Below are 12,960 nucleotides of genomic sequence, written 5' to 3'. Positions count from 1 at the left end.
GGCAGAGACTAAATTCCATCAAGAGCTAACCTCAGTGGACTAATATACTCGCTGACACAAAAATAAGTACCCAGAAGGAGTAGTTCAGTGTAGATGTAATTTGGTACATGTTCTTACGATTAATCAGCATGACAATGATTAGCAGGGAATGTATTTTTATGTAAACATATATTTTAAATAATTCTGCTATAATTACATATTCTCAGTAATTCTGCAATTGGTAAAATATAAATCCACATCCTGTTTCCAATCATTTGACCGGGTTAGGAATGGAATGAATGAAGAAGCTCCATCTAGCGGCAAGGATAGGCACTGTGCCGGCTGTCGAAGCCTGTTGCACTCCCTTGGGGCAATGATTAATGACTGACAGATGAAATGAAATGATATTGAAGAGTGTTGCTGGAATGAATGATGACACGGAAAACCAAATACCCAGAGAAAAACCTGCCCTGGCTCACTTTGTCCAGCACAAATCTCACATGGAGTGACCGGGATTTGAACCATGGAAACCAGCGGTAATAGTCTGGCGTGCTGCTGCCTGAGCCACTGAAGCTCTTTCAGTAATTGGTATGTTACTAATTCTAATTTTTCAGTTCAACTCAAACAAAAAACTGTAAATAGTAATGAAAACACAACGTGCATGATTTCTTTTTTTAAATGTATTGCATCATGACCTTAAATGAATGTACTGGCTCACTCACTCGCTCTTCGAAGGTGAATCCCAAATCCAGGAAATAAAGCAATGCATTTGACTCTAATGTTCTTCAATCATTGGCGTTGCTTTAATTAACTCAGACTGCTTATGCAGTATTGATAAACGAGTGAAATGGTTGGTGATATAGTGCTGAAACTGAACGCAAGTTTTAATTCTTGTTTGCAGCAATTTTTTGCTGAATTTAGTGAAACTTTTACAAGTGATGAAAAAAATTCTATTCAGTCAAAAATGTGAGAAATCTGAAAATGCAGATCAGCATAATCATGACTTGCATTATTTTTAGCAGGTGGTCAACACAAAATGGTTGCTTTCCATGCAACCTCTGGGCAAGTTCTTTAGGCAAAGCATATTCCAATTTACATTCTCCATTCAAGAATTTCCAGATATCTTGCAGATTTATGCAAAGCTTTTCTTACATTTGGTATTCTTTTGTATAAATTGAAAAGTCCAGAACTTAGAAAGTTTCTTACAAAATACATTTTGAAATATCAGAAAGTCAACATTAAGAAAATTGTATGTCCCTGCAAGTTACAAACAAACACTAGGATAGATCAGAGTGTAATGTGAAAATAAAAATTTGGAAATCATTGTGGTAGGTGGGCTAGAAAATAATGTATTAGTTTCCATGTGGTGTTATTGTTGTATGTCGTCCGCTCTCTTCGCTCAGCACCACCCAGCCGCACGCATGCAAGCGTGGATCATTCGAGACTCGACGCGCAGTCTTCAGTGCGCGTGTCTGTTACGTCGTGTGCAGTATATAAGGAGCTCCCTGTTTGTCACTCATGAGGATTCTCCCCAGTGTCCTGCTCCAGAATACACTGAACGTCGAACACGGAGGCTACTCCTCTTAAAAATGTGTCTCGACCAGGTGGACGGAATTCTGGTAGTATGAGGTTTCATCTCCGGTCACTACTCCACTTTCCCGTTCCTTCATCCATGTCGAGCCCCGATGATGTATGCCACACATCCGCAAGCTCACTCAAGCTCCGACACACACATTAGATTCTCTAATTGTGAACATAGCTTTCATTTAGTACACGCTTATGAACTCAGACACTTCAAGTTAGAAGGAACTCTCTTAGCTAATCTATGCTAGTGCAAATGATAGTTTTCAACTATCACGAACTATATCTTTCCCAAGAACTATCTTTTCAAGATAGTAGTGAGTGTAAATACATTCAGATTGTACATAGTGTATAGAAACAGAAACTCTCTCAAGATTAATCATCTACTTTGCTTCAAGACAATTTTATGTTTTATTCCTGTACATACTGTAGAATTCTGTGTGAAGCAAATAAATAAGTTGTGTTCTTGTAAACCTTATCTTGTTTACAACAGTTATCTATTGGCATTTAGAGAATTGTCAACATGAACCCATGTAACAATGACTCACTTATTCAATGAATCTGTACAGTGTCATAGCTAAATGGGATCAAAGTTGACAATGGTTTACTTATCAATGCTGCTCCATATATGATGAAGGCAGCAGAAGGACTTGCTGTAAGCCTCAAAAATATCTTACACTTGACTTGTAGAGTACATTGTTTACACAGAATATTTGAATAGGTACATACCAGTACCTAATATCCGGAAGTGGACAAATTAATTTCAAATGGCCAAAAAGTGTTTGTGTAGGTCCCAACATGAATTGATTTGTTCAAAGGCAAAATTCCAGATCTTACGCTTCCACCTTGACCCATAGTTACTCATTGGGAAATATGGTTAGAAACAGTAATGCATTATGCAGACAATTTTGAAATTTTAAATCTGTGATAGAAGAACTAATTAAGGATGACGTTTCATCAGTCAAACTTCCTCAGAAGTTATTTAAGGACAGTTTATTTTATGAATTATCTTTCATAACTGGAAACTTCAGGTTCTTTTGTGTCACTCTATATAGAAATTAGAAACATCAACCAACTTGCTGACTGCACAGTACATGAGGTGTATGACACTGAGAAAAGAATTCAATCACTCAAAGACTCTAAAGTAAGCCTAGAAGCTATTATATAGGAATTCAGAAACATGTTTTAAAAAGTTCTGGATTTCATCTATATATATAAAATAAGAGTTTTGTCTGTACATTGCTCAGAATTTGAAAATAATGGTATTTCTGTATCGGTCATGTCCACAGTAACAAGGAAATGCACTTTTCACTTTTCCGTAATTTCTGTCTGTCTGTCTGTATGTATGTACACGCATCACTAGAAAACGGCTAAAGAGAATTTAATGAAAATCGGTATGTAAAGTCGGGGAATATGTCGCTACAATCTAGGCCATAAATAATTTTAATTACGCTGATAGAAATGGTAGTTTAGGGGAAGGCCTAAAATTTATTTTTCAAATATTTATGTTATTAGTGGTACTATATTAATGAAAATTGGTATGCAAAGTCAGAAAATAAGCCCCTACAATCTAGGTTATAAATAATTTTATTCAGGCTGAGTGAAATGGTAGTTTAGGGGAAGGCCTAAATTTAATTCTCAAATATTTATATTATTAGTGGTCCTATCGATAAATACTATATAACTAAAGTTATATAGAATTAAATTTCCGACCATTTATGTCATATATTTTTAGCGTAACTGCTATGATAACACAGATATTCATGAATTTGTAATTTTGTTGGCAAGTCCATATCAACTGATTAACATAATGAAAATCGGTATATAGAGTCGGGGAATAAGAAACAACAGTCTAAGCTATAAAAAATTTATTCACCCTGGATGAAATTGTAGTTTAGGGGAAGGCCCTTAAAATGTAATTTTTAAATACGTTTGTATCTAAAAGTATTACACAGCAAAAGTTATAGAGAATGCAATTTCCGATCATTTTTATTTTATTCAGTTTTACCGTACCGATTATGGTAAGAGTGGTATTTCAGCGTCGGAAGAAAACTAAATGTGAAGGCCTACAATATCAAAAGCGCATAACATTGATCAACAATAACATTACTTTGACCATAGTTTGTTGTGATGTTCTTTGTCTCTTATGCTGCCTCTCAGCTCCGATAGATGGGACTACTGCTGCGTACTGAGTATAGCAGTCTGACTGAATACTGGCGGGAAATAGGTGGGGAGTTAGAAAACTTTCTTCTTTAGCATGCCATTCCTCTGGTTCATACATTTTCTGATACTGCTGTACGTAACACATTGGTCATCGTAGTATTCCAGCATTCGATCCCTACTCTGACGCGCTGTTTTGAATGAGCTGTGTACACACTTAAGGCGCTTACTTAGTAGTAGTAGTAGTATGGCCTGGTCTAGAATAACAATTTACGCCTATTCCAAACTATAGCACCACAATTCACTAAATAACTCAAAATTCAACCCTGAAAAGAGACATTTCTTAAGAAAAGCTTATTCTTCTTCTTCTTCTTCATTTTTTTTCAATTATATATTCATTTTATTCCAAATTAGCAGTGAAGAGGGGGTTTCTTCCCTGGCATGGAGGAAAAATTTGCCTTTTTTCCGCCGCCAGTGTAGTGAATTGATACTTTCCGACTCATCGGGTACTCCTAGGAAACAGATTAGTAAAAGGGCATAGTTTTTGCCCTGGGAGTCGCTACTATTCGATCCTTTCCCCACCGAAAAGGGACTAAGAGTGTTCACGGCTCTCGGCAGTCTGCGGCTTTGATCATTCCAGCTCTGGAACTTTGGACTGTTAGATCGGCAGCGTAGTCCTGTTCGTTAAACGTGAGAAAATGTGTGGTTTTTCATTTGATCGAGTATTTCACACGAAGGCATTGCATTTAATCGTGCCATTCCTATTGACGTCATTGTAATGACGCATGTTCATTTCAGTTTGGAAAACCACTAAAACAGTCTTTCTGAGGACTTAGAAATGCAGGTGGAGTGTGATTGTGACTGATGGTAGGAAAGCGGGACTACCATTACAATGAAAATTCCCTAACTCATTCTTCATATGAGAAATGACGTTTGGGACTTCCCGTCGCGTTTCTAGGGTAACGTTAACAGCTATGCAATTTAATACAATCTTGCTCACAACGCGTACTCTGCCTAACCCAGAATTCTATATACAATATAAAATTCCGTAGCGAAGCACGGGTACATCAGCTAGTACTATATATAATATTGTCAAAAATTTGGGAGGGTAAGAAGAGATTGGTGAAACTGAGAATTTGTGTGTCAGTGACATTCCTTTGTTGAAATTTGCAAGACTATCTTTTTGCAACAAACAGTCATTCTCCGAGTATCGTGCATTGTTCTGAGACAGCTGATATCAGTCTGTGATGAAGTATTTAGAGAAAACCTTCATTGTTAGAGAAAACCTTCATTGTTCACTGCAACAGTGACCTATTTTAACCCATCACTGTCTCAACATGGCAGTGATATTTTAAATTTTTTAGAGCTAAAAAATATTTTATATAGGCTATAATTTTCTACATAAGAAAATATTCAAGATTTACAGCACACACATTTGCTCCCTAATGATTAGTACTGAAATGATGTGTAAAATCTTGAATAAGTGCATTATTTGTGTGAGCATGATTATAGCCACTTATCAGCCATGTGCAAACAGCCAGTCAACAAATACAACAAAGACTTAACAAAACCAATAAACAGTATCTTTAACAAAAGGGTCTACTTATGAAATAAGATTTCCCTCTAAACTGTCCATAATTATTTCAGCTAGTATACAGACTAGCTCAAGGTAAATTAAGTGATTTAATTTGAGATCTGAACTTAGCACAGGACCAAGCTAAGATTCTAGTTTCAAAGCTCAAACAAGTAGAATCCTCTAGAACTTCATGTTAATGTGTCAGTGACCTGGAGTTGGCAAAGTTTCTTATCATATTAAAAAAACTAATAATCTTGTCATCTGCTGTGATGTAAATAGTTAGGTAATTATGAACAAGAAGGACATTCCAAAAGTAATTAATGAACAAGGGGAGTGTGTATGTGAGGATCTTCAAAAGGCAGAATATACAGTCAGCAGTATGTAAAGATTGTTGGTTACAAGGATAATATCCAGATAGAGGAGGAGACTAATGCTAAAGAAGTATTAAAATGTACATATGATAAAAATGGCATTTACAATAAGATACCTACAATAGTTGAAAACTCAAAAAGCAGCTGGAATTGATAAGATTTCTGGGGATATACTAAAGACAATGGGTTGGGATATAGTACCATATCATAGCTGAAAATTACAGGCCAGTAAGTTTGACATGCGTTGCATGTAAGCTTTGGGAAGGTATTCTTTCTCATTATATTAGACAGGTTTGCAAAATTAGTAACTGATTCCATAGAAGGCAGTTCGGTTTTAGGAAAGGTTATTCCACTGAAGCTCAACTTGCAGGATTCCAGCAAGATATAGCAGATATCTTGGATTCAGGAGGTCAAATGGACTGTATCGCGATTGACCTGTCTATAGCATTTGATAGGGTTACAGTGATACAGTGAAGTGATATCTGAATACATAGTTTGTTGATATTATATTAAGTTATCATGTAACTAGATCGATATCTTGAAGGAAATGGCTATGCATAAATCAAGTGGATAATCATAGTAATTAAGATTACGAGAAGGAAGGTAGACTATCGAACAGCTTAATATGAGTATTTGCATATGTTAAATATTATTTACGGATATCGTGAAGCCATTCAGGTTAATATTACGTCACAAATGGGTGATATGAGAAGAAGTGAGATAAGTTTTAAGCATCGATATAAAAGAAGAGAACTGATCCATATACGGAAGTATTAATGCAAAGAGGAACAATACGCCTTAATAAATGTATTTATGTAGGAAGAGGTTATGAGATATGAAATGTGGTATTGATAATGATGATATTGAATTGATGGAAGGTTAAATAGTTGAGAATGAAGTTACGTGAAGTAATTTGAGAAAGGTAATGTGAATTTAGGTGGTAATAAGACGTAAATATAGTTGGTAAATGTTGAGATATTCATAGAAGGATCAAATAAGCAATGCAAACACAATGAAGGATACATGTCGTGGGAATAATATAATGCAAGGTATGAATGGTGGATATGTGTGTTAAGATTAAAGGGTTACCATAATGTCAAATACAGCTGTTGATGTTAGAATATTTGTAACATATGACACATTCTCGTAATATGTATACAGTGAAAGATATATTAAGTCGATATAGCCATCATGAACAACGTAGATAAATAATATCGGGATATCATGATGAAATTATTTCCGGAGTCACTTGGACAAGCTTGATATAATAAATATGAGCCTAGTGAGTAAGTGTATGCATATTGAGCCATATAGTAGCGAGTTAAGAATTATTTAGTTAGAAATGTGTTGTAGGTTATTTTTATATTTTTGAGTGGAGATTAATAATTTACTTAATATTTTAGATGTTAGGCTAGGATGTTAGGAGCCTAGATTTTGGTAGGCAATAGGGATAGTAACCCTAGCCCGTCAATCATCAGAAAACATTTCTACACCAGTGAATGAATTAAATAACAAATTCAAAGATAAAAAGTTTATCAATTTTTAAGGAAATATTTGAGTTTTTTAACTTCAATGTTATTGTGTTATTGATATGTGCTACTCGCTTTACGTCGCACCGACACAGATAGGTCTTACGGCGACGATGGGATGGGAAAGGCCTAGGAGTTGGAAGGAAGCGGCCGTGGCCTTAATTAAGGTACAGCCCCAGCATTTGCCTGGTATGAAAATGGGAAACCACGGAAAACCATTTTCAGGGCTGCCGACAGTGGGGCTCGAACCCACGATCTCCCGGATGCAAGCTCACAGCCGCGCGCCTCTACGCGCACGGCCAACTCGCCCGGTGTTATTGATATGAATCATGAATTTTCTTTCAAGTCAATTATTTATTTACACGGCAACTGAATAATTGAATTAATTCTGAGACATGATGAAATGTTAGAAGACACAAGTTCATTTCAGAACCAATGAATTCATTTTTTTTATTAAGCCCGTGCTGACTTATATAAGATATTGTGAATAGTGATTGATTTCAAACGTCGATGATGGAATTTATAATAATTCGAGTTCTCTATTCTTTCATTCATGATCAATTTAATAAATGTCTTCTTTTTAATATTTTCTTAATTAAGTGAGTTATAATTTGTAGAGGTTGGATGTAGACAGACTTAGTTGTTAAGATATTTTCATACGATTTTCTTCGAATTTTTGCGGTGAATGAATTATTTATTCGAGAATGCGATAGGATGGAGACGTTCATCGATAATTGTCGCGTGCAGTCCTTATCTTCTTTTTGGAGCTCACGTCAATCTAAGCCTAAAAAGAAAAATTAGATATTTTTCTTCTAAGAAGAAATGCCCTGAGATTACATCTGACTGTCGGGAAATACTTACTGAGTCGTACCTGGACGCGGGAAGGGCGCACGAGTAAGGCATATATCGAGAACCCTATTATAACGAGTTTTGTATGTCCCTTCAGATTCCTATATTAAACTGTGCATTATCCTTCGGTTACAGCGAGAGCCCTATCACTGACGCATCCCTTATTACGAGCGATTAAGCGTGCGCGATGTTTTCCGTAACCGACATTTATATACCCAACGATTATATTGCATGCGATTATATCTTCGGTATAGTTTCCTCGCTATTTCCACTAGCGAGCTGTCTCGTTGACATTGGAAGGCGATGTCGGAGTCGATTAGTAATACCCGTCAACTGCTATTCCGTAAAGAAAAATGGAAATGAAAGAGGTGATGTTTCCATAACACGTGCGTAAATAACGTGTCCGATAGCAGTTGTTAATTGTTAAGTGAAATAAACGAGTGCTTAGTTTTAATGCAAAATACTGCAATGAAGTAAGAATGGTATATAGCTCAAGATATGGCAGAGTGCATCGTTGATTTCAGAGGTTAATTTTACATTTTCCCGCGTCTGGTAAATTTCGGAAAGGCTATTATGTAAATTTATGACGAAAAGATTATCACTTCTCTACTGGCACTTGAAATATGTTTTCACGATACATATAGTAGGGCCTACGGTTAAGTTAGGTTAGGTGACGCTGTTTGAATAAGAAATGTCACTAAATACGCTTCGGAAACAGACTCTCCGAAAGACGTCTGAGAAGTGGCGCTGGCTGATTTAGGCCTATGTATCTGCAATGGCAGTCCTTTTGACAAACTATAATCGGTAAATTCCATAATAGAAGACCCTTCGAAAGAACCGTCTGGCCTTTTGAAAAGTACACTGGCTATGAGAAAAACCTACCTGTGCTAGAAAATTAACACTTGCTTTAAAAATTCCACGAATATAAAATGGGTCATGGATAAATTAGTAAAACCCTGGAGACAAAGAGAAAGTGCTCCCTCCAATATAGAAAGGCACAGCCTCGTTGATGCCACTGAGAAAAGGAAAACTCAACTTATCGTCCACCCGACAAGACATTTCAACCGGTGCACCACGCTACTGGAAGAATGCGTTGAAGGCAGAATACCCAAAGGAAACAGCAGCATTCCTCAATAGCATCAGACGACGATCTTTTCAAGAAATCAAAACAACTGGCTGAGGAAGGCAGCTAATACGCTATTTGTCCACCAACTTTTGGGTTGAGAAAATGATGATGATGATGATGATGATGATGATGATGATGATGATGCCGCCCTCAGTGGCACAGTCGGTTAATCGTAGGCTGTCTATTCCCAAGATAAAGGATTGGATCCCAGCTGAGGTTGTTGGCATTTGAAAATGCTACAAACTAATGTCGTTAGAAAACAGAACAGGGTAAAATATAGACTTTCTGGAGTCTTCTAAGACAGTGGTTACAGCGGCTGTCAAAAACGTATAATTAATTATTAAACCATTAACAATTGCATTCATCCTTCCTGCCACTGTGCCAAACAATCGGATGAAATCGACAATTGTGTTTTAAACTACGGTATACATTATTATAAAATACTGGGGTTCACCTTCGTGATCGAGGGCGCTACAACTATCTCCGGATTAGAACTCGAAAGAAACATGGTCGCCTACCTAGAAGGAAAGAGGATCTACACTCCAACTTGTATCTCCTGGCTTCGGGTGCAATTGTCAACATGATCCAGTGGCTTCAGAGATTCCTGCCAATCATTCTGTTTATTATTTAATATGGATATATTTTTGGACTGGGGGTCTATCTGGAATTGGCGTCATCAATTTTCCGACACCACTGTAACCATGGCAACCGTCTTCGTCTTCTATGTATACTAGGTCAGTAGCGTCATCTATACGTTGGTGTTAAGAACTTAAGCTTTTAGTTACAAGTTATAACTCGCGTTCTAAGACCAAATACATATACATGATTCTATGATTTTCCCGCGCAGCAGAGAAGAATGTACAAGTGCTTTTTAATCTACAAAGCAGGCCATCAGTATAACTCTCCACGTTGTTCGGCACCGTGGCTAACTGGTTGGCTAGCTGACCTTAGCTCCAAGAGTCCCTGCTTCGATACCCGGCCAGCTCGGGGGTTTTAATCTTAATTAGTTATTTTCTTTGGGTCGGAAACTGGGCGTTGGTGCCGTTTTCAACATTTAATTTCATCCTACTCGTAGGTAGAGCTTCATCCTCACAGACGCGCAGATCACTCATGGGCGTCAACTCGAAACACCTGCACCTCAGCGGACGCTACATGCTATCATTATACTCTTTACTATTCAGGATGAAGTTAACATTCTCTTTTTGTACCGCGCTGTAGAAGTCTGAGTCTGTACTACGATGGTACTTCAAACTTCTCTCCGGTAGCTGAATCATCTCGAAATATGAACTACATGGTCAGCAAAACAATCCTGTAGATTCGGCTTAAACATCTTCTGGAGATGCTGATTTGTGCATCTGCAATGCCAGTCTTCTTGACTAACTAAAATCGGTAAATTCCACAATAGAAGACCCATCGAAAGAACCGTCTGCCCTTTTGGAAAGTTCAATGACCATGAGAAAAACGTACCTGCGCTAGAAAATTAAAATTTGCTTGAAAAATTCCACGAATGTAAAATGGATCCTGGATAAATTGTCAAACATATCCAACTCTGTGGATTTATATTATGTTCTTTCCATAAAGTTAATCAAAACATAAATTTAAAACATACCTATGTCCCTAATTATGTAAGGCATAATAGTTGAATATCTTGTTTTGTTCTGTCAGTGAGCTACGAATCGACTTCCCAAACATGTTCTGGAGTTTACGGTGACTATGCCTACATAGTTATCGCTACGGAATACATACTATTGACAAGGTCAAGACTAAGAATACAGACAATATTGTTATAACTGTAAAGCCTCCGTGGCTCAGACGGTAGCGCGTCGGTCTCTCATCGCTGGATACCGTGGTTGAAATCCCGGTCACTCCATGTGAGATTTGTGCTGGACAAAGCGGAGGCGGTTTTCTCCGGGTACTCCGGTTTTCCCTGTCATCTTTCATTCCAGCAACACTCTCCATTCTCATTTCATAGCATCTATCATTCATTAATAAATCACTTTAGGAGTGGCGACCCATCGTACTAACAGCCTATATCTGCTTCATTCATTATATCCCTGACCCGGTCAATGACTGGAAAACAGGTTGTAGGTTTTTTCATTTTCATTGTTATAACTAAGCAGACGGATTCGACCCTTAAGGCAGTTTCCAGTGTATTGAAACTTCTTTTCTAGTTTTTTATTAAAAACAATTTAAAACTTTTAAAAGATCGTCGCAATTTGAAATTCTCCAATTTCTGGCCAAGTAGAAAGCGAACACAAGTATTATCGTGAAAATATATCTCATTTCACTAAATGATGCAACACGAACATTTTTTACAAAGAAAGGGGTACGAAACAGAAACCAGTTATCAAATATATCTTACAGTATCGGTATAGGGACTAATGCCTAATGTTGAAAAATGATGCTAAATATGTGAACAAAACTCTGTCACATATTGAGAGTCGGGCATTAAGACTGGAGGATGTTTAGCAGTTTGAGAAAGGAGACAGCTTAATGCCTGAAAAAATGGCCTTACGATACCCGCGCCATTATAAAATCTACCAGCCGTAGTAGCCATCCTTGCAGAGACAATCAAAAGGCACCTGCATGATGACATTGTTATCTACCCTCACATTGTTCTCCAGATTCTGAGGCACGTAAGTGGACATGTATTCCCTGTTAGCGGTTTGTCGTGACATACTCACTCCTTGTTCTCTGTGGTCCTTTACAGTTTCATTTTTATCGTTGCATTATTACCGATCTCAATTTGATCTCTTCCTTCCGGATAAAAGAAAGCCAAGTATCGAATTGATATTAAAAATAATACTGACAAATGGACAAAACCTTTAAAACGTTGCCAGAACGATCTCCATAGCAACTTTCGTTACAGTCTATAGAGCTAGTTATCGGCTCTTGGACTTAAACTGACTGCCACTGATATTTCCCTTATTTCTCATCGTATCAGAGAAAGGTACAGAAGAAAAATTCGCCATGAACTATTTTCGGGTAAAATCAATCGTAAGACAGATGCATCGAGTTATATGCTTTAGGCTGCTCCTGATTTTTTTGGTAACTTATAGCTAAAATATGCCTTTGCTGGCAGGGTGTAGTGTTTACAATGCACTATGTCTTCTGGTATGGGTTACTTTCATCGACCTGTCTAAAGTGACCGAGGTATGAGAGATTCTAGTAATACCGTTCCTTATGCAGCCAGTCCCTGTTATGAATGGTGTGAAAATATCGCACATAGGGTCGGTTGGTGCATGCATTTCAGTGGGTTTGCCAGACTGATATGTAATAGCAACTTCTGGTTCAGTGAGGAAAGCAATGGGAAACTACCTCACTCCTCATTTCCCTAGTAGCCTATTGCTCTTCAGTGACACCTAGGCTATCTATGACAGCTGCTGGTGGAGCTGTAGATGATCAAAACAACCTTCGGGCTGAATACACAACATACATAGCTAAAATCCTACTCGAGCTTATTCTAAACTGAAAAAAAAAAAAAACAAGTTTCATTAAAATCCATTCATCCATTTTCTCGTGATGTTGTAACAGACACAGACACATATTAAACTGAACTCGACATAGATCATTACAATGACGTCAATATTCTTGTCAGAATACAATATTAACCTACTGAAAGGTCACTTAAAATCCAATGCTCTCGACATAGATCATTACAATGACGTCAATATTCTTGTCAGAATACAATATTAACCTACTGAAAGGTCACTTAAAATCCAATGCTATCATATGAAATGCTCGATCAGATGAAAAACGGCACAGTTTCTTACTTTTCACGAACAGTAC

At 37.3% G+C, this 12,960-nt stretch overlaps 1 protein-coding gene across 1 annotated transcript in view; it reads right to left on the bottom strand.

The window, feature by feature from the left end:
• Window positions 1–12,960, bottom strand: part of pns (pinstripe) — a 508,843-nt gene that overhangs the window by 393,473 nt on the left and 102,410 nt on the right. The gene's annotated exons all lie outside the window — the stretch shown is intronic.

The sequence above is a fragment of the Anabrus simplex genome, chromosome 1 (assembly GCF_040414725.1).
Source record: "Anabrus simplex isolate iqAnaSimp1 chromosome 1, ASM4041472v1, whole genome shotgun sequence".
Lineage (NCBI taxonomy): Eukaryota > Metazoa > Arthropoda > Insecta > Orthoptera > Tettigoniidae > Anabrus > Anabrus simplex.
Note: the sequence above shows the minus strand (reverse complement) of the source record. Positions and strands in the feature narration are given on the sequence as shown.